This window comes from Varanus komodoensis, unplaced genomic scaffold (assembly GCF_004798865.1).
Source record: "Varanus komodoensis strain SLA01 unplaced genomic scaffold, ASM479886v1 scaffold9, whole genome shotgun sequence".
Lineage (NCBI taxonomy): Eukaryota > Metazoa > Chordata > Lepidosauria > Squamata > Varanidae > Varanus > Varanus komodoensis.
Window position 1 is genome coordinate 30037051 of NW_025336598.1, and position 23694 is coordinate 30060744.

The 23694-nt window shown below is 43.1% G+C and overlaps 1 protein-coding gene across 1 annotated transcript in view; it reads right to left on the minus strand.

Moving 5' to 3' along the window:
- Positions 1-21561, minus strand: part of XIRP2 (xin actin binding repeat containing 2) — an 82983-nt gene extending 61422 nt beyond the window's left edge. Inside the window, exon 1 of the mRNA XM_044418218.1 lies at positions 21298-21561. The gene's annotated coding sequence lies outside the window, so the exon portion shown is untranslated. The remainder of the gene's footprint in view (positions 1-21297) is intronic.
- Between the last annotated feature and the right edge of the window lie 2133 nt (positions 21562-23694).

Genomic DNA, 23694 nt, shown 5'->3' on the forward strand with positions numbered 1-23694 from the left:
AATTCAGATGACCATCAGGTATACTACTGCGGGCAAGAGTCCCTCAGAAGAAATGGAGTAGCCTTCATAGTCAATAAAAGAGTAGGAAAAGCAGTACTGGGATACAATCTCCAAAATGACAGAATGATCTCAGTTCGAATCCAGGGCAAACCATTCAACATCACAGTGATCCAAGTCTATGCCCCAACCACTGGTGCTGAAGAGGCTGAAGTTGACCAGTTCTTTGAAGGCCTACAACGCCTTCTAGAATTAACACTCAAAAATGATGTCCTTATCATCCTGGGGGATTGGAATGCTAAAGTAGGAAGCCAAAAGATAACCAGAATAACAGGCAAGTTTGGTCTTGGAGTACAAAATGAAGCAGGGCACAGGCTGGTAGAATTTTGTCAAGAGAATACGATGGTCATAGGAAACACTCTTTTCCAACAACCTAAGAGACGATTCTACACATGGACATCACCAGACGGTCAACACAGAAATCAGATTGACTATGTGCTCTGCAGCCAAAGATGGAGAAGCTCTATACAGTAAGTAAAAACTAGACCAGGAACTGACTGTGGCTCAGATCATGAGCTTCTCATTGCAAAATTTAGGCTTAAACTGAAGAAAGTAGGGGAAAGCACTTGACCACTCAGGTATGACCTAAATCATATCCCTGATGAATATACAGTAGAGGTGACAAATAGATTTAAGGAATTAGATCTGATAGATCTGAGTGCCTGAAGAACTCTGGACAGAGGTTCGCCACATTGTACAAGAGGTAGCAACTAAAACCATCCCCCCCAAAAAAAAGAAATGCAAGAAAGCAAAATGGCTGTCTGAGGAGGCTTTACAAATAGCTGAGGAAAGAAGAGAAGCAAAAGGCAAGGGAGAAAGAGAAAGATACACCCAACTGAATGCAGAATTCCAGAGAATAGCTAGAAGAGATAAGATTGCCTTCGTAAATAAACAGTGCAAAGAAATAGAAGAAAACAATACAATAGGGAGGACCAGAAATGTCTTCAAGAAAATTGGAGATATGAAGGGAACGTTTCATGCAAAGATGGGCATGATAAAGGACCAAAATGGCAGGGACCTAACAGAGGCAGAAGAGATTAAGAAGAGGTGGCAAGATTACGCAGAAGAACTATACAAGAAAGAGCTTAACGTCCCTGACAACCATGATGGGGTGGTCACTGACCACCTTAGGAAGGTGAGCCTTAGGAAGTCTGAGCAACAACAAAGCTAGTGGAGGTGACAGTATTCCAGCTGAGCTATTCAAAATCCTAAAAGATGATGCAGTTAAAGTGCTACACTCAATATGCCAGCAAATTTGGAAAACTCAATAGTGGCCGCAGGATTGGAAAAGGTCAGTTTTCATTCCCATCCCAAAGAAAGGCAATGCCAAAGAATGTTCAAACTGCCGCACTATTGCACTCATTTCACATGCTAGCAAAGTTATGCTCAAAATCCTACAAGCTAGGCTCCTGCAGTATGTGGACCGAGAACTACCAGAAGTACAGGCAGGATTTCGAAGAGGGAGAGGAACTAGAGATCAAATTGCCAACGTACAATGGATCATGGAGAAAGCTAGGGAGTTCCAGAAAAACATCTACTTCTGCTTCATTGACTATGCTAAAGCCTTTGATTTGTGTGGATCACAACAAATTGTGGCAAATTCTTAAAGAGATGGGAGTACGAGACCATCTTATTTGTCTCTTGAGAAACCTATATGCGGGTCAAGAAATAACAGTGAGAACTGGACACGGAACCACTGATTGGTTCAAAATTGAGAAAGGAGTTCGGCAAGGCTGTATACTGTCGCCCTGCCTATTTAACTTATATGCAGAGCACATCATGGGAAAGGTGGGGCTAGATGAATCACCAGTTGGAATTAAGATTGCTGGGAGAAATATCAACAACCTCAGATATGCAGATGATACCACTCTCATGGCAGAAAGTGAAGCAGAACTAAAGAGCCTCTTGATGCGGGTGAAGGAGGAGAGTGCAAAAGTTGGCTTGAAACGCAACATTAAGAAAACTAAGATGATGGCATCCGGTCCTCTCACTTCCTGGCAAAGAGATGGGGAACAAATGGAGGTAGTGATAGATTTTATTTTCCTGGGCTCCAAGATCACCGCAGACGGGGACTGCAGCCAAGAAATTAAAAAACGCTTGCTCCTTGGGAGGAAAGCTATGGCAAATCTAGACAGCATACTAAAAAGCAGAGACATCACCCTGCCAACAAAAGTGTGTATACTCAAGGCTATGGTTTTCCCAGTTGCAATGTATGGCTGTGAAAGCTGGACCATAAGGAAGGCTGAGCGCCAAAGGATTGAGGCCTTTGAATTGTGGTGCTGGAGGAGACTCCTGCGAGTCCCTTGGACCGCAAGGCGATCAAACCGGTCAGTCCTAGAGGAGATCAACCCTGACTGCTCTTTAGAAGGCCAGATACTGGAGATGAAACTCAAATACTTTGGCCACCTAATGAGAAGGAAGGACTCCCTGGAGAAGAGCCTAATGCTGGGAACAACAGATGGCAAAAGAAGAAGGGGACGGCAGAGGATGAGGTGGCTAGATGGAGTCACTGAGGCAGTCGGTGTGAGCTTAGGTGGACTCCGGGGGATGGTGGGGGACAGGAAGGCCTGGAGGAAGGTTGTCCATGGGGTTGCAATGGGTCGGACACGACTTTGCGACTAACAACAACAACAACAACAATCTCTCTAGAGATGGGGGCATGATAATTGGTGTTCTTTTTCCTTCAGGAAAGATTAGCACCAACACCCATATTTTTTAACAGCTAATCCACAGAAAAGAGTTGACTGTATTCGAAAACAAGCATCTTATTATTTTCGCTTCTGCTGGCAGCCTCATTGGATTATGCCCCAACAGACTTCACCAGAGATAGGCAGATCTGTACAGCTTGATCTCACGGAAGTTCTAACTCTGTTCATTCCTCTGGGGGTAATTGCACATACCCTTGCACATATTTTGTTTGCATTTTAGTAATGCATTTAGTTTAGTTGCCTTTGTGTATTTTACAAGCACATCCATGTATCTGTCGTTACACAGAACGCATTGCAAGCTTGGACATATACAGATTCTGATCCAAATTGCACTGAGATCCACAGTCAGTTGCAGGAGGAGATAAAAGTCCCTGCAGCTGGAAGTCTTGATGGAGCTGATTTCTTGACTATGCCTGGATGGTACAGGCATTGTTTCCCACAGTTTACTGTGTAATCATTTCTTTTGTCATACTGTCATCCATGGTCAAATACACTGTTTAGATGACAGGAGCTCTAGATAATCTTGTGAAAAGAGACAAATCCATCTGTGTGCTGCCGCTGTTGTTGTTTTTTAAAATAACCACCCTGCAACAGTACTTTAAAGAGCAGCAGATTGAGGCTGGCGATGAGTCACTTAATGGAAAAGTTACATTAAACACAGAAAACAAAGTTTTGATTATACACTACATGCTTGATACGCCTGATAACCTAAGAGAGATAATTACTATAGTGTCTGCGCTGATATCCAGAGGGATTAAGCACATTAAAATCTCTGTTGCATCATGGACAAAAATATTCATAATTTGTTCTGACATAACAAGGCCCTTTGGCAGTTCTAGGTGGCATATAAATATGTGCACAAATAACTAACTAACTAACTAACTAACTAACTAACTAACTAACTAACTGAGCTGACAAGGGAACCACCAAATGGACAACTGAAATACACATTTAGAGAACTGCTTTGAAGATTTATGCCAGGAAACCAAAGAATGCACTGTGCAATTATGAACAGTTTTTCTTGTAATTTCCTCTGCATATTAAACCCTAGGATAAAGATAAGTAAATCTCTGTGCAATCTTGATTCCTTGGGATTTTGTCTCAAAAGTACCAGTTTCATCAATCAGTGGCTACTAGTCCTTACAGCTGTATGCAGCCCTCAGTGACAGTGCCTTTGTACTCCAGTTGCTGGGCAACATGAGCAGGTGGTGCTGATGCACTCACGTCCTACTTGTGGGTTTCCCATATGCATCTGGTAGGCCACTGTCTGGACTAAATGGGCCCTGGGTCTGCTTCAACATGACTTGATATATGTTCTTCTGAGGTGAAGGACAAGAGCTCATCCTCTCCTTTCGAATTTTCCCCAGTGAGTTCAGTGGGGAACCTCTTTGCTTCTGGGAACAGATGAGATTATGCTCTTCTCTGGATTGTGCTACCATCAGCGCACTGACATGGCTTCGTTCTACTTAACCAAGATCACTGCGTTTGGGGGTTTATGCAGGGGCTATCTAGAGATACCCAACACAAGCATCATTCTGCCTTCTCTAGCCACACAAGCTCACTACCTGGGGCCACTCCCGGTTCTTCTATTGTGTGTGGATGAGTTAAAAATTTAGACTCTCAGTCTTGTCTCAGGTTTGAATCCTGCACAAAGCTAGAGACGACTCTGTCCTAGAGCCGTGGGGTGGTCTGTGTATGATGTATCTGAATCCACCGATTCCACCACACCTTCCTGGCACCATCCAGGGCACTCTATTTGCTATTTGCCTTAACGAACTGCAAATTCTCGCCCCCACCTCATACATACACATACAAACTAAATACATTTTATAAAACTAGGTAAATTGACCCACTGGCCATCAGGTAAATTGCAACTCAGGGAATCCTCTGCTTTTGTTACCCAGCTGACTACATGCTGTGCATATCCCTGAGCCACTGGTCTGGCCAACTGGCCCTAAAAGTTTTGGACTCCCATATACACAAAACAGTGCTGTAACCCACTCAAAACCTTCACAAGGGGACAGATTGAAACAATAAAAAATACATTTTGTATTCATTCTTAAAATGCCTCTTCAGGGTCGAACTGGACAAGGAGCTTGAGATCCATGATCAGCTTTTCTGTCAAATTTCAGATTTCCTTTAAAAAATGTGTGTATGCACATGCAAACTGGATCAGGACCATGTCACTGAGGGAGAGGACCCCATTCCCCCACACCGCAGTCCCCCTCAGTGATACTGTCATGCACCACCACCACTGTCGTTACTCCAGGGATCCAGTGGTGCACGTCTGACATCTCACCTAGTTTGGGCTCTCCTCTGTTGTCTTACGCGGACTTACCTGAGCTGGGTCGTGGTCCCTGAATACAACTAGCACACTGTTAACGCAGAAGGACTTGTGAGTGCAGCTCCCAGGGTAATTCTCTTACTCAGCACTTCACTGATCCCTTACATGGCTATCGTTGTATTATGAACTACAGGGCAAACTGGCCACTAAGTTGTCTTCTAGGATGGGCAGTCATGGATTTTGCCATTCTGCTCTGGCAGAACCCAAAGGAGAACAAACCTAGAACTTCTTCTGAAGTAGGCTCAGAGAGCAGAGCAGCAAAATCATTTTCCCTACCTTTGAAAACTAGATTTTCTTAGCATTCTGTGCTTGTCCTTCAATCTGCCAGTGTCCAAACACATAGGAAAATGCTGTCTCGGGTCCTTTCAAAACTGTGACTGAAGTGTCCAGTATTAGCTGTCCCATCAGTCTGTGCATCAGCAAAGAGTTTGGCTGCTGCATAATATCTAATAGACCTCAGCAGTGCTCTGAAACACACCAGTAGATGGAGTCTCTCCTATAGTTATCTGAGGAATATGCTATTCCAGTGGCACAGAAATCATTACACATGCAGTAATTTCCTTTTGGCAAAGTAATGCTGATTGTTAATAAACAGTAATCCATCTGCATACTGTTTAGCATTTCTTCTATATTAGACTAAGCAAAGGGAAAGTACTTAAAAGAGAATACATCCAAGCAAAATGAACTTCCTCCAAAAATTAGCAGAAGGACATTTGCTCAGTTGACTGGAGAGGAAACCAGGGCTGTACATAATGCATAATATATACTGCTCTCTTTCAGAGTGAATTGTGTCTCATATCCCTTACCTTTTGTGACCGCTTCCTTGGTCACTGTTTTTAAAAGGATTCACTTTTAATCTTGGAATTATTGTTCTGTTGATTCACTTTATTGCTGGCTCCTTATGATGTAATTTTTTTAAAATTCTCATTATTGTATTTATAGTTTTGGTTGTTAATTGTTATTTTTTTTTTATTATAGACTACCCCAAAGGAATCTGCCCCTAGCAAGGGATGTGTGAGGAATCTCTTTGGGTGGGGAGAATTTGTCGGATTCTCTTGGCTCAGCCCCCTGGACTTTGGCCTGCTTTCTTGTGCCTGTGAGTAGTCTGACTTCCTGGTAAGCGTGCTGAGATTTGCGTGGACACCCAGCAGCCAGTGAGCCTCTGGGAAAGCTCTGCATGCAGTGCCCCTCTTCTGCACGCATGGCTTGCAGCCTTTGTTTGTGCTGAACATATTGCGGAAGAAGGTTGCCAAGTTCACAGCTGGCATTTGCAGACTTTCTCTTGGCATGGCTCTCTTCCCAAGTGAGGGCTGAGCATGAGAACCAAGTCTGAATTCCATGGAGGATCATTGCAACCCTGCGCATGGGCTCCAAATAAATGCAATATATAGATAAATAAATACGGGGAGAGACTATTGGGCTCTATTTAGCCCTGCTGCCCGGCTTGCACGATTGACTTAGTGCTAGGTTTAAGCAGACCTAACACAATTGCAATAGCATATACTGGTGCAGAGGAATGGGTTTCCCTGGAAAACCCATTGGAGCAGCATAGGCTCTTGGCACTATGCTAGAAAACACTTATGTTAGTGTTACACCAATAGTGTAAACAAACAGGCAGCAATGGATACAGTTCATGATCTGGTTAATACTGGGGGAAGCCAGTAGGTGGGGGTTGTACCTTTCAATAAAGGCTCCCCTACCTATTTTGCCATAATTTGAGTACATAGCTATGGCATATCCCTTTAAAATGTGTACTAATGCAAAGTATAGGAAGCTGGATGTGATTCCGAGAAAGATGCAAAACAGGTAAGGAAAATATCTTTCCAAACTCTTACTTCCTTTGCCTTACTCTATAAAGCTAATACATGCTCCTTGATCTAGCAGTACAGAGAATGTGTACACACTCATTCCTAGCAGTATTCAGAAACAAGCACCAAGCCGTTCTCTCTTGGCACCTTCCGTATCCCTTTGCTATGCTAAGGGAAACATATATAATTAACAGGCTGCCTTAAAAGCATCACCATGCCTAGCCTCACTGTTGATGAAGAGGAAGAAAGTACGTTGCGAGCATCCCCCAACTTATTAATAATCTCTCTGTAAAGTCCCAAGTTTACAGACATAAAATTGCACCAGTCATGTCTGGATGAGCACTACAGCGCACGGAAACTTTTATTCAGCACCACACAATTCCTGTAAACAGGATGTTCCCTTCAGAAATGGGAAATGGTTTGCCTACAATTCTATATTTACTGAAATATTCCACATGCTCCATCAAAACCTTGCTGCAAATTCCCACATGAGTATAGCATGTCAACATTGTTTTGACACTATTGGCAACAGAAAGCCCTCAGATGGAGTGCGCTGCTCATGGAATAGAGTGCCTGGCTTCTGACTCTCAGGCATCTGCTACATGGTAAGGGTGTGTCTCCACTGATGAAATACTCTTTGATGCAGCAGAACCAAGACGACGATCCTTTCTTGGGCCCCCTCCCTGCACAGCAGCCTATCATATGCTCCAGGGGGTAGAGGATCCTTTGGAGCAGTGTGGGAGATGGCACAAGGGCTCAAAAGGGAGAAGGCAATGGCCGAGTATCACTTGCCTCCCCGCTCTTCCGGCAAAAGCCTCTGTCAGCAAAGGGACATCAAAGAAGGTTCTGTCAGCAAAGGGACATCAGCAAGGGACAGTGAAGAATTCTGTCCATTTCAGCTTCTCTTAGTTGTTCATTTTCTTGTCTTTTTTCTTTAAGTAGTCATGGATACAACCTGAATTCTGTTGGGCATCCAGCACAACCTAACTTAGCAAGAGTGAGATCTGCTGTTTAGGCAGAGTTGAAGGCCTAAGACTCCCTACATGCCCCAACAAGCCAAATTAAATGGGAATACCGAGAACTGTAGTCCTTCTTCTGTCTAGATGTGCATAGGATTTCACTTTGAGTCTGCATAACATGACTAGCTCCCATTTTTGTAGATTTTGGAGCTTTGCTTTCATACACCCAGCCCTTCCCCTTTATTTCTGCACGTTCTTGAAAGCCTTTTCAGTGTACCTTGTCATCTTTTTTATAACCCGTCTGTTATTTTCGTGGGCGTTTTTTCAAACAGACGAATAAAGTGACTTGACATTCCTGTACTTCTTATGATTGGCCTTAAATAAATGTGACAATAATAATGCCATTAGCAACCATACTGCCACTTTTTAAAATGCCAGGCGTGGGGTGGGGGTATAGCCCATAGGACTTCAGCACATGGGGACATGTGCTTTAAGCTCTTCCAGCCACAGTATCTATAAAAAACATCCAACCCCTACCTGCAGAGCAGTTAGGCATGAGGCAGTAATAGGACGGTTCTCCCCAGCTATGATGATTGCTGTGCAGGTGGGCACTGGACTGTTACTAAGATACCAGCTGGGAAGGGAAAGTTTAAACTCTCTCTCTGCCCGTGCTATTTAAAATTTGACATATTTAAGAGCACACAAACAGGACAAGTTGAAACTGTTAAAAATGGGAAGAGCATAGTGTTTTTGAGAGATTGGAGGAAGGAGGCGCAGCCAAACAGCAGGTCACTGTAGCCCCTACAAGCATGACTGAAGAGGCCTTGAGCTTCCCCTTAGGTTGGTGGGTCACACTGTGAGTGGATGTGAAAGCTCCCATAATATCTTTCACGAGACTGATTAAGGAGACCTATCTTATGAATATGTGCAGTACTCACTCATTTTGGTGTGAATTTAAAAATGGATTACTGTGATACCTCTGACATAATAACATTCAAGTTATAAAGAATAGATCCTGAGACAAATATTAGAACCTGGTCATTTCAATCTTTGAATAGGGAATTGTTGTCAAAGGTAGTGTAGTAGCAGTCAGTAAAAAATGTTTTAGCACACTAGAAATCTACTAATTCACCAGGCAATATGTCAGAGATGCAATTAGTGTCTTCATTTTTAAATGAAATAATGACATTTAAAGATAAACAAAGCTGAAAGCTTTTTGAAGAGATAATCTCCATTTCCAGACTATGCCAGTGCCTGATTCATTGGAAGGCACTTGCAGGTAAATGTTATACATGACCTCTGTTTATTTGTATGCATGCAACACAAAGTATAATTACATAATTTTTAATATGTTATTGTAGAATGTTCTCATAAATGTAAGTGAAATCATGGAAGAACCCCATTGGAAGACCACTTCAGAATGTAAGAGTAATTAAAAACAAAAGCCAATTAATAAAAGGATTTTTAAAGAGTGCTATGATTAGTCTTTAATATGTAAATTTGTGGTTCATTTTTCAGGCATTTGATTGCTATGCCTCATAACTGCAGCTATATTAAATAACGTTGCCATCTTGTCCTCAACTTAATGAGGGGTATTTATTATTATAAATGGAAGGACTGAAAATGGGATATGCCAGTTACAAAGCAAGAATGAGAATAGATATCTTTCCTGCTAACATACACTCCTCTTCTATCCATAATAACTGCATCTGAATTACTCAGCTATAACTTCAAGAAATATATGATGCCATAATCAATACTGCCAATCCATAAAGAGGGCACCCCAGTGCAACAGAGGTGCTTTCTTGTCTTAATAATTTTCTGTATTAAGTGCTAATATCTTCCTTTTCTTTTTGAATTCATAAATTAAGCCTGGAGAAGTAACAGAATCTGACAGAGGAACTACTGGGAAAGGGTTTATAGAGGTGGATGCGCTCCAATTGCACATAAAGTGGGACACACTGAAATATTCAACCTCATGAGTAATTCAACCTATAAGGTATGTAAGTCTAGAAGTGCAAATGAAGGGAGTGAGGGAAAGAACAAAGGGGGGGACAGAAAGAAGAAAACTTTCTTTTAATTTTTTTGCAGCCCTCTGGTTCTCAAGCCCTGCTTACACTCCTTGAAATTACTTCGCAGCACTGCAGCTAGTGTTACAACCACCTTTTAAGTCAATGCAGGCAAGGCTGGCTTTCTTTTCAAATATGCCTACAAAGCCTCATAAGACTACTTGCTAAGCCATCAAGTTCATCAGTGGAGTCTTGTTCACTTCTAGGGAATCCAGTTTTCAACAGGGACAGGACTTGGGCCTCTTAAGAGTCCCCGCAGAAAACAGAGGAGAGGAGGCCATTTTTGCACAGTGAGAAAAACTCCATTTGCTAGGAGAAATTGAAGCACATGGAGCACACGTCCCCTTCTGAGGCCTTCACTGGAGCCAGAGGTGGGTGCACCAGCCCTTTGAGTTCCTCCCTGCAGAACCATCACTCACAGCTGTTTGGTGGGCTAGAGGGCTCAGGACTGCGTGGAGCTATGGTATAATTATCTTTATCATACAGTCCTCCGGAGATAAATCATCTTCTCTCTGGCCTGCCAAATAGCTGCTTGGCCTGCTGCCGGCCATGTAATTGTGATGGCAAGGACACATGTCAAGCCCACATGTCCTCCTTCGTTCCCAGCTAAATCACACTGCCATTGGGCTGGTCAGAGCATGACTGGGAGAGGAGAGAAAAGGCTTGCAAGAAGACATGCTCCCGTACACCGAACACCTGCCAGCCTCTCAAGCCACATCTGCGTGGCCTGAATTCAGTGCGGAGGGTCAGGGGGACCCAGAGAGAGATGAAGCTCCACAGTCCATTTCCCCACTCAAATTGGGGACCTCCTGCTTCTCAGCAGATTTGTGCTTTCCAGCTCTGCATGTTGAAATGTGGGTGTGTGGGGGGGTGCATATGTCATGCCAATGTTCGTGTGTGGGAAAAGTGTTTTGTGCACGTGTGCAAGACAGAGGAGGAACTCTCTCTCACCCTCTCTCTCTCGCCCTTCTTGCTCTCTGTATCTGTGTGCGAGAAAGCAGAGGCAAGTATGGGGTGATGGCACCCACTCCTGCCCTCGGCCATGCCCAACACTGCCCCCTGCCCCCCAGCCCACCACCCATCGCTGCTCTGGAGCAGGAGGGTTGCCCATCCTTGGCATAAAGCACATCCAAATTAGGTCTGTTTCAGAGGAGCTGCACTGGTAACATTCAGCCAATGAACTTCAGCCAGTTTCTGCATTTCTGTCTGCAGGTGTGTGCAAGATCCGTTTCTGGACGAATTCCTTCTTGTGATAAGTGCTGGCATTTCTATGGCAATTCAAAAGGTGTCTGGAAAAGCAAGGCCTTTGGGTTGCTTTCCCATTCTGCACAGGCTGCCCTTGACAAGCATGTTCAGGGAAAGATAAAGATTAGGAAGGAGTTGATTGGTTTTTAACCTCAGAAAAAAAGTCCTTTCTGGAGTTCAGGGAAATCTATATTCTCTCTCTGATGATAGATAAACCCAAAGCAATTGCAAGGGAGGGGAGAGGCAATCCCTTTTGCCCTTGTCCGCCTTTATTATTCAAAGCCTACTTTTTTTTAATTATAGTCTCAGCTCTAGTCAAGGAGTGATTTTAAAAGTTACATTCATTTAAGCGAAAGAAATACACAGGTGAGCAAATGCACATGGATTACTCTCTGCGGGAGAGGTAGAACCAACCTGTACATAGAACAAAGGCTACCTCCAGGAATCAAGAACTTGGGCTCCAGGATAGCCTGTCACAACTAAATTCTCCACCTCCTCAATCGTAAACAGGTTTTATTTAGACATGAGTCCCATGGATCTCATGTCCCATGAAAATGAGTGATGGTTGAGCTCAACGATTAAGAATACCCGTGTGTGTGTGTTTTCGTAGTTATTTCTATCATACATGCTGTGTGTTTTTGCTTTACCTTTTCAATGGGGGTGGGCGGAGAAACATGTGTCAGGAATACCACCTAAGCAATTACCATTGTACCACTTATAAGGCATGAAAGAATGGGAATTGAACTCCCAGGGCAGATTAAAAATAGAAGGCAGCTTTGAACCTGTGAACCTCCGATAATGCAGTCCAGCTCACTGCCAAGAACTCCAAAAGGCACCACATGAGCAAGTGAAAATTAAAACTACAAAGCTGTTTGTACAGAAAGCAAAGCAAGTACCTTTTGGGCTTTGGGCCAATGCTGCTGCCTGCTAGAAATGGGATGTTTCCATTATTGCAGTGGAGAAGGCAGAATGTGTTCCTCGAAACTATTTATTTTCTTCACCGAGCACAAACAAAGGCCTTTTCCCCCTCTGACACTGGCCAAGTCACAACAGAGACCTTAAATGTGCTTTTGTGGCCTTGGATAGGGCAGGCACCAGCTGCCGTCTGCTCCTGGAACCCCAAAAGAAACAAATGGGAATGACAGTATACAGCATGTTGTTTGCCACTGAATGCTCCCAAAAATCAATTGTGTCCTTTCCAAAAACCCAATCATGTAAGTTATTTATTTGTTTTTATATACTCTGCTACAAGCAGTGTAATAAACAAAACAGAGTGCCATAAAAAAGGAGAGTGAGCAAGAATCTGCCCCAAGGACAATGCAATTTAACTTTTGACATTGTGGTAGAAGGGCAAGAGAAAGAATTCTATTCATTTATGCATTCAGTGTATTTATATATCACCTTGCTGAAACCAACTAAGTTGTTTTACCACAAAGTCAGAGCATAAAACCCATAATCAAATACAAACATAGTAAAACTTTTAAAGTAACCTTTAAACACCACCATAGCCATCATAGTTGTTTCAAGAACCAAGTTAAAAAGATTTGGCTTAACCACTTTACTGAAAACAGGGAGACAAGGAGGGAGCAGAAGGGCGGGGGAGAGGTGAGTGTCTATCCTCTGGAAGAAGCAGTCATACTGGCTGTCATTAAACCAGAACCCCAATGGTGCAGGGTCATAGACTGATAAAATAGTAGGGTCAGAAGGGGCCAAGGAGGCCATCAGGTCCAGCCTCCTGCTGGTGCAGGACGCCAATTTACACCATCTCAGGCAGATGACTGTCTAGTTTCACCCTGAATGTCTCTAGTGTGGGAGAGCCCACAACCGCTCTAGGCAAAGGATTCTACTGTTGCATTGCTCTGACAGTGAGGAAGTTTTTCCGAGTGTCTATTCTGAACCTGGTGTGCTGCGGTTTGTTGTTCAGGGATGAGTGAGAAGGGGGCTTTTCCATCCTCTTTGTGACAGCCTTTGAGGTACTTGTGGAGTGCTGTCGCATCCCGTCACAATGCTCACATGCATGGTGAGCTCATGAAGAAAGCAAAGGAAAGAAGGAATGTGGGAGGAAGCATACATGGGTAATAGTGCAAGGAGGTGGACAGGTGGAGGTTGGCCGAGGGGTTGAGTGGAGGGAGGCTGGGGTGTTGTTCGCAATCGATGCGACTCTGTGGCCCCAGAGTTCCTCACCTCCCTGCCCCCAACATGCCCCTTCCCCCACCAGGGCCCCATTGTGGCCTCCAGGAGCAGAGAGCATCGTTCTTTCCATGAAGACAATGAGGAGATGAGGCAGTGTCTTGGTCTTTGGAGTCTAAGCACTCGGGTTGGAGGACCTTGGTGCACAGACCCTGAAAACGCCTGTGGTCTACCAGACAATATCAGATGATCTAGGGTCACACCCTATAACTATATCTAGCAGTTAAATCATTGTTCCTGCACATTTACTCTAGAATAGGTATTGTAATGGAAAGCTGTCAGGGATCCCCCACTCCCCTGGCCACATGGGCACAACCTTGTCCAGAATCTCCCTGGTCCCAGAACTCTGGTCAGCACACAACAAGCCCAAGCTTGGGGAACAACACACGTTTATAAAAAGGTAAAATATTGGGGTAGAGGGACTAAAACACTGACTCTAAAAGGATAAACCTAGGTAAAAGGGGGAAGAGAGGGGGAAAGGGGAGTTGGACTGGAGCAACAAAATGGGTTAGACAGCCCAGAAACCCCAACTCCCAGGGTCTTGTTGGTCAACTCAGATAGAAAAATAACAAACTACTTCTAGCCTAAGCTATTCACACAGCTCTCCTTTCTCCCAGCACAGGATATGCAGGATGCCACGGCACTCTTTGGCAGGGAGAATCAGAAGCAGAGGGGGTCTCCCAGAAGAGGAACAAAGGGCTGCTCTGTTCCTCGGGCTTTATCCCCCCATCAGCTTAGGTCAGCTGGCCTGTGGGGTGATGGCCCAACTCCCAGTCCTTGGGACCCTCCATTTGCTCCAGGTGCTATCACTGTTATCTCTGGCATGCTTGAGGCCATAATTCTGATAGTTCTGAAGGGGAAGATGAAGCCTCCTGGAGACCTTGGGCACCAGATTCCTGCTAGGCTGGCACCTGGTTTTACTGGCATTTTGTCAGTGCCAGGATTAACCCTTGCCCTGCCCTCTGGAGCCTCAGATGCTGCTCCACATTGCAGGTCCAGACACCCCCACCTAGATCTACAATGGCAAAGGAGAATTTTAACAACCTGCATCTACTCTTGAGTATTTTTTTAAAGCCATTATGGCTCAATAGGGATTAAAAGAAAAGTCTGAGTTGGCGGCATGTGACAAAGGGTTTTGGAAGATTTCATGACAACTTTAAACAAATAAAAATAAACAAACTGGCAGCAATCTCTGGTATTTGAGCTCAGGTTTCTCCTGCATCATCACTTAAGTTTCTCTTCAGTTGCATCCTTCCTATTTAAAACTAGGATTCCCATGAGGTTCTGCAACATATTTAAATAAGTAACCAGCAATTTTAGAGAGCAGCTCAGAGTCACAGAGAATGCAAGGAAGCCTATCAGGTTGGAGCCAGCTAATCCATGGCTAGTGCAGCAACCTCCCAAAAATAAACATATTTTGATCCATTTCATGACAGCTCTTATTATCAACTCAAGCCACTCTTTATCCCTTGAAGTAAATGGACACATCTAAATTTTGGGCAGACAGGGCAAGTACAACATTTCTTGTTCAGATCCAATGAGCCTGGAAGCTCCTTTACGCCATTCCAAAGGTCTTTGGGGGGAAAAAAGACCGACAACTAGTGATGGGACCTTGTGAGTAATGAGCTGTTGTAACACAGATGAGGAACAAATTATAGCACATACCAAAGTTAAAAAATAAATCAGTCTTTTTATTCTTGGCGTCCATTATTAATAAGATCAGATTTCTTATGTGTTCAGTTTATCCCTGAACACACCTATTTTTAAAACCTGTGGAAAACAAAACAAAGTACAGGAATAGGGCTATCTGTTATAGTTGTATGAATGAACATGGCACTGAACATAATGTCCTAGGATATTTTGTGGCTTTGCATCGCATTAAGAGAAATGCTTTTATTCCTTGTCCCCCAGTACTATTTACCTAGAAGGCGCCATGGTCTAGCTCATGATAGCCTCAACCAAAATGTCCTGGCAAACTGAAGTAGCTCTGGCTGCCTAGACAGAGATAGCACTGCATACATCCAACACAAACTAAGCAATCTATTCATCCTAAATGTACCACAACAGAATTTTTTAAAATTGTCAGATTAAAAATGATAAAAACATCTATACCAACTGAAAAAGGAATCAAACATGTATGACTACTGAATTACCAAAGTAAAATGTAGAAAAATGAAATAAAAAATGACAATTCAGAGCACCATGCTATACCTGATATTAATAGTGGCTGCTGCCAAAAATTTGGTGGCTGTTGCGGTTGTAGATACTACCAGTTTATCTCAGGGAGGAAGGATACATACAAATTGGAGGAAAGCCTGAGAGACCAAGTAACAGTGGGGAAATAAACTATTTCTGCAAATCTGTACAAAAGGAATAAAGCAAAAGGCAGTCTGCTCAAACAGCCATTATTTTCCATGGCAATTCTCTTGAAACCCCTTCAAGTAATTCAGAGAGCTAATTTTTATCATGCTCTGATAATGATTGGGCTGGACCAAAGGATATAGCAATTGATGGGGGAATGTTAGGACCTTGAGCTGAGAGGCATCTTCAAGGGTGGGGCTTGAATTTTTTCAATGTTTTTTCAGCAGGTAGGAAAGGAAATGCTTACTGTCACCGTGTGGTGTTCACTTTTTCCATAGGTCTGTACTCCAGTTCTGTACCTTTGAGTCTTCAAGCTACAGTATTGGAACCTTCCCTATCAGCAAATGACTTCCATGCCTCCCTTTCCGTGCCAAATGCTGTCAGTACAACTGGTATGAAAAGTACTCCTCTTTCAGTTCAAAAAGCAAACCACAGGAAAGGATCAGTGTTAAAAACTGTTCTACCCTCCATGGGAAGGACCTCCCCGCACCAAATTGCCACCTGCAAATGGTACGGGGTGTGTTGTTCTGGTGTTAGTCTAATATCTCATTTAAAAGATTGCAAGTTGTTGTATACAGAACTGCAAGGTCATTTCAAAACATCAGTTGTTCTAAAATATCCCTACCTACACTATTGACTGGCACAGACTAGTTCCAAAAACAGCTACACTGGTCCCAAGTTCATTTCTAGGGACAAATCAAGATGCTTTTAAAACACATACGGCTTGGAAATGTTGGTATCTAGAACATTGGCTCCTCTGACATGAACCTGCATAATAGTTGAGATAATTTCCTATGGCCCTTGCCCAGTGACCCTGGACACTAAAGTATGAGACGATAAGGGGCCTTCTTGGTTGTAGTGCCCTAAATCTGGAACAGTCTCCCTGGGGACATTGGCCTGGAGCTAAGTCATATGACCTCTTTGTGTCGGGTGAAGAGCTTTTCCTATCCAGGCCTTTTAGTCTTAGTTATCCTGCTGCCAGTGCAACATTTTGTTTTCTTTCAATGATTTATTGCTGATGCTATTTTGTAGTTTTATTCTTTGATTTTCCAGTTTTATCAATAGCTATCATTTTGTGCTTTTGTTGACTATTTTAACTTTGTGTCATTGCAATCTGTAATGGAACAAACCAGGTTTGAACTGAAAAGCAGGGTACTAAGAACTGTATTCAGTGGTACCATTCCACTAGTGCAAAGCCTGAACCAATTGTTTTTATCTTGCATCAGTAAGATAATGGAGTACTTTAATTCCAGTTGCACAAGGTGTTATAACTTCTTTCTTTCTTTCTTTCTTTCTTTCTTTCTTTCTTTCTTTCTTTCTTAAAACATTTCTATGCTGCCCCATTCGCCGAAGCCTCGGGGCGGCTCACAACATAAAATTAAAATACTAGAAATAACAATATAGGCCAGCTACTGCTTGTATTAGTTGTGCTAGTTGCTCTGCTACTAGTTATGTATCCACCAGCTGAACTAGTCATCTCCTGTATATTATTCTGCTAGCATAACATTGGATATAAGCCTACCTTTATAGGAAAAACATGAATAAATATGACCAGTCCCCAGTGCCCACAACTGTGTCTAGTAGCTTACAGTTATCCTAGCTGATGCTACAATGTGCAAATACCACAGAATATCTGTAATCTGCTCTTGTACAGAGGCTCTGATGAGTGCACGGATGCTTCCCATGTGAAACGGCTGCTCCGTTCATTTTAGCAGAGGGAATCAACTCACAGATGCATTTATTTGTGGCTCTGGATCAACTCCACCATAAAAATAAGAATAAGCACATGCACAACACACTCCCGCGTATGTGTCAGGTATTATGAATCTCTTGGCAGTGATGACTGTATCAGTGACCTTTGACAAATGTACTAATCTGCATATTTAAGATTATACAAATATGACAAGCTGCAACTTAAAAAATGGAAAGACTGTAGGGTTTTTGAGAGATAGGAGGAAGGGTGCACAGCCAAACAGCAGCCCATATAAGCATAGCTGGAAGAAACCTCAAGCTTCCCATTAGCCCACTGAGTCATACTGGGAGACTATGCTCATGCTTACACTCACTGGAGGGAAGCAGTTTCAGTGATACCAACCTACAGTTCTCCCATTTAACAAGGTACATTGCATCTGCTTTTCTATTTGCCAATTACCTTGGATTTCTTCGACATGTGCTGGCTTTCTCTCTTTCCCCACAGAGAGAGACAGAGACAGACAGACACACACACACACACACACACACACACACACACACAGATTGATCCCTGAATAATTTGAAATTAAGCACTTCAGTGGTCTCTGATATGGAGAGAAGAAAACAGCACAATGTATGCAAAATTTGAATGTCAGGTGCTGAGTCATGCCAAGTGTTACTGGATTATAATGAAAGCTGTAGACAGACTCACAGCCTGAAACAATCTGCCTCATAGGGACCTTAAAACTCTATCTTGCTTCTGTTGTAAGTGACTGGGCAGCAACCATGAAACTAGTTATAGAAGCTCGTAAATAAAGACAGCCCTTTGAGAAATAAGATGCCTGGTCAACAATGCTTAGTTTGTTGCATTGTGGCGGTGAAGAAACGGGCTGCTCTGCTAGATGAGTTCAGGAAGCAGAGAGTGGGAACCAGGCCTGTAGCCAGTTTAAAGGTTTGGGGAGGGGTACCAAAAAGGTAGTACAGAGTTCATCCAGTTTTCAGGCCCTTTCAAAGACAACACTGTAAATTAATTTTAATTATTTGCTTGTAAAAAAAATTAGGGGGACAGAAAATTTAGGGGGTCAATCCTGGCAACAGGCCTGGTAGGAACCTCAGCATGGTGGAGGATATGAAGAGGTATCAGCAGTGCTGAAATGCTCTTACAAGGAATGACATCCAGCTCTGCTGTTATTTCCATTATAAGAATGGAGGTTAAAGCTGTCCGTGGCTGCTAGACCTGATGGGTATATATCATCTCTGATATTGGCAGCACTAAGCCTCTATATCAGTGGCTGAGAAAGACAAGCGCAAGGGTGCCGTTGCACTCATATCCCCCAGAAGGCTTCTGTAGTCAGCGGATTGGCGGCTAGGTGAACAGAACCGGGTGATTCGTCCGTAATTCAGTTAATTATAAGAAAAAATAATTATGAATGATTAATAACAATTATTTTACTGACAGCCAATGTGATATGATGGTTTGAGTGCTGGACTGGGGACTTGGGGAATCTGGGTTCTAGTCTCCATTCAACCATGGGGCTCCCTGGATGACTTCAGGCCAGTCATGGCCTCTCAGCCTTACCCCATAGAGTCGGTACCATGAGAAGGAGGTGGAGAGGAGGAAACCCCTGTACCCTACCTTGGGTTCTTTTCAAGAGGAAAAAATGAGGTACAAACGTAATGTAATCACCCTCATCGTCCTGAATCGAGAAATTTAGTTTCGGTGCATAAAATCAGCACAAAATGTTAGTAAGGCAGCTGTTAGATTGGTGTCTTTGATAGAGTGTGTCAGAAAAAGGAAGACTAAGGTCGTGTCCATGTAATTGTTTTAGTCTGTGTAGGATTTTTGTTATCCCACGCTGAACGTTCTCCTAAAGATTGATCTGGTTGTGTGCATGTTACTATCACATGTTAAAGTCACCGAGGATACGATTGGGGTAGGGTGGAGAAAATGCCAGTAGGAAATTGTGACGAGAGCTAGGTTCAGCAAGAATTGTAGTCAGATTTAATTAAGCTCTAAAGTCCATGCTGAGTGCTTTATCAGGAAAGTGACCCGATGCCTATATTAACATCGCAAACTTTTCAGTCAGAATCTCTGGCTCTTCTTATAATTTTAACGCAGCAAGTGATTGGTTTATATTAATGATAGCTGGGCATACTTCTTTATTTTCAGCTTGTCTATTTTTATAAAGATTACGACTTAGTAGTGATCTTTAAATACATGCTGCAGTAAGGTATATTGCGCCTGATTATCTTGTGAACCGATTAGCCAAGGTAGCACAGTTAGGGACTATGATCTCACTGTATGGACAAATAATGTGCAATGCGATATCATATTAGTTTATCAGTGAAATAGCTAACTAGGAGGCAAGGACGCCTATCCAATATGAAAGCATCTGGAGTAGTATTGCTGTCCAGTATTTTCCAGACTAAATCATAAAATAAATACATCACTGTACCAATCATGCAGTAACTGTGGTATAATTAGCCCATGTGGTGTAGCAGTTAGAATGCTGGGCTGGGACTGGGGAGACCCAGGTTTATAAGCCTCCACAAAGCCGTAAAGCTGATTGTTTGTCTTTGGGTCGGTTGCTAACTCTCTCCCTAACACTGTGTTGTTGTGAGGATAGTATGGAGGGGAAGAGGAGGAACAAGTGGGCTCCCTGGAGGAGAAGATGAGAGATAAAAGTGGCAACCAAAGAAACATGTAATTGAGTTATAAGGAAATAATATTGACCACAGACCATTTGAAAGATGATGGTACTCAGCTTTAAAATGAAAGCTACTGTATAAAACTTCTGTGAGTTTGCTGCTGGATCTAAGAGCTGTTCAAAACCATTGATCATGAATTGTGCAAAAAGAAAGCACTAGCAAACAAACTTTGAAACCATAGGAGAGATTTAGATACTGATACAGACCTCTCTCTCTCTCTCTCATTCTCTCTCTCTCTCTCTCTCTCTCTCTCTCACACACACACACACACACACACTACTTCTTCTTCACCCCAGGTCTGTGAATATGCTGATCACCCCGGCCAGTGTCATTTCAACATCACGTCACTCTTTCAGTTCCCAGTCAAATCCCCAAAAGATTTGAGTTGGATTTATACAGAATATTAAATGCTACCTCTATTGCCTTATTTTGTTATGATAAAAGCATTAAATATTAAGTTAAGCTATAACTTGAGTTGGCATGGAAATGACAGCTGCTTTTTAAAAAATTTAATCACTCAAGAATGTAAAGTCCCAGAATATGCATATCTACACACACACACACACACACACACACACACACACACACACATTTGGTTTTTCAAGCAGTGGCTGTTCACTTCAATGGGTTTGCTCAGGAATCACACCATGATAGATTGCAACTCGGATCAAAGTTTACTTACAACAAAATGGGATTTGGATTGCAAATGTAATTGCACTTCTGGGAGCACGGGAAGATTAGGGTGGAATGGCTTTTTCTTCTTTGACACCCAAGTGCAACTGCTCGAAGAACAGTAGGATTAAGAGCTGGAAAGTCTGTCCACATTGAGTTCAGTGGGCAGCGTTTGCATGTGCAGAACATGCTTAATCCAAAGCAGCTGGATGTCAGCACAGGCTCCCTCAACCCCCGACAGAAACATACAGGCGTTTTATGAGCAGGCATGCAATTCAACTGAGATGTACTTCCAAGTATCGCCGTGGCATTTTTGTTGATGGCAACTAAAAATGAAATGTGACATCCCTATGCTTTCTGCCATACTGCAAGAGTTCCTACAAGTGGCATGCAGATTCAGATCTCGAGAGAAACCTCTCGCTGCCCACAAAGAAGTGATCCCTCCCCCCAGAAAGCACCCAGACCCTTACCAAACCCACTTACTTTTCCTAGTGTTCAGAGTGCACCAGCGCCAATTAGAAAACTGCAGCCTCTCTGCGAGGGAGCGATCCTTATAGTCCTGGCCACGCAGACTTTCCCCTTGGTTTTCTTCGCGAGACAAAGTTCCCAGTCCCCTGAAAATGCCTTCTAGTGGAGACCAGCTCCACTGAAATGCGCACCTCTCCCTTCTCTAAAGCAAGCCGATGGGGACAGCTGATTTTATTTTAGCCCTGTATGCACAACATGGCACTTGGCACCTATTTTTAGGGAGTGAGGCCTGCAGAGCCTGTGCCTGAGTCAACTGCTTGTTCTAGGAACCTGTTAGTAAAGGCCATCTTATAGTGTCCTTTTGTCATATCTCTGTGCGTGGCATAAGCACTTGCTCAGTCAATCAAACTTTCACTTACCTAAGGCTCTATTCATTTCTTAAGATTTTTTTTTTAAATGAGCAACTAAGACTATTCCGTAATCTCTCTTGCCCCTCTCTCCCTTTGGGGGGGGGGAGAGAGAGAGAGAGGCCACCGTTCAATATTTTATTCCATTCCCTTTAACCCTAAACACTAAGGATACAATCCAATTAAAGTTTAGACAGGAAAAAAGTCCAACTCCCAGCATGCCTGAGCCAGCCACTTTTTTCTGCCTTAACTTGCATGGGATGATCGTGCCCTATTTTGTGAGGATTTTTTAAACTTTAAAATAAGAATGCCGTTTTGATAAAGTAGTACACAGAGGTATTGAGTTGCACACGAAAAACAGAGACTGGAAAATCAAATTCGCCTTTAGGTGAAGAGGAGGCTGAGGGTTTCGTTTTTAATTTTAGCCAGTGGTTGAACTCAAAGCTTGCTTTAAGCACGAAGCTGACAGTTGCTACTTGGGACGCAGCCGTGGAGAAATCGCATGCAGGGTGCATTTTGCCCTCACCACCTCACAGTGGCCATGCCTCAGCCATGTGTTTCCCCAGTCAGCCAGGCCTTTTTCAGCCATCCAGAGGAAGCCAGGATCAGGAAAAAATGAAGATACCCGTGCAGATGAGTTGGGTGGAAGAACTTGGGTGAAAGTGTGTGTGTGTGTGTGTGTGTGTGGGTGGAGGGGGAGGTAAAGGAGTTAGTGTGTTGCTTATTTAACTTCAGTGAAGTGTCCAAACTGCTCATTAATGCCTGGTACTTATTGCTTCCTACAGCTTCTTACCTTGGTGACAGTGTAATGCTACTTTTGTTTTCTTGTCTCCCACGAAGCAGCAGAAAATCACCCGCACAGTTTCCTGGGGGATGAATGAACCCCCCAAAGTAAAGGTGGATTTTTGAACTACTTTTGACTTAGGTGGAGCTAGTGAAGTCATAGGAATGTTGCACATACCTGGGTTGTCACCAGATTTTGCCTTAAGTGAAATTATACATGTATTGGGATGCTCTTTATAAGTGAATCAAAATACTTTCTATAAGACTAGGAACATTTTTTGAATAGTAGTGTTCTGGCAATGGTTCAGCACATACTTACAGGTATCTCTTCTAATTAAGAAGACATGACATCTCTGTATGTACGTTTGTATGTATGTTTGTTTTTAAAATGTAACCACCGAGGAGCGTGGACATTTTCTATTTCCATTCCAATGATGATTTTATGCATTACAATAAAACAAGATCATGGGTTCCAGGACTGTATTTAGAAGGGTGCATTTAATTTTAGGGCTATTTCATTCATGACATTTCCCTTGCACAGACACAAAGGCAGAAAACATAAAATCCTACAACCTGTGCAAAATCATGCCTCCTTCCCCAATAGTGTGTTTCAGAGACAGGTACATGCAACGAAGTACGTGTTCTCACAACCTTCAGAAAGGATAATAACAGAGTACGCATTTCCTCCCTTAAATCCACATGTCTAACCATGCATAGCTCTCAATTATAGATATGTTTATAATAGATATCAATAAGGCTAATGAAGAAACATAAGAAGGGCCTTGCTGGATCCTGCCAAAGGTTCAGCTGATGCAACCGTCTCTTCACAGAGTGGCCAACCAGTCACCTGCAGAAACCCCAAAAGTGGGATAAGAGCACAATAGCACCCTTGCCCTTGTCTTCCTCAGCAGCTGATACACAGAGGTAGCAGTGCCTCTAATCCTGGAGCTCGTGGTTAACCCTCATGACTAGTAGCCACTGACAGTCTTACCCTCCCTGATTGTCTCTAATCCCCTTCCGAAGCCATCAAATGAGTGGCCATTGCTACATCTTGTGATAGAAAATTGCATGGGTTAACTATATGGTGTGCAAAGAAGCGCGCCCTTTATTGGTACTGACTCCCCCACCATGGGATGACCTTGGGCTATAGTATTATGAAAGAAGAAGGTGTTTTTCTATTCATGTTTTCCACGCCATGCCTAAGTTGATATGCTTCCTTTAT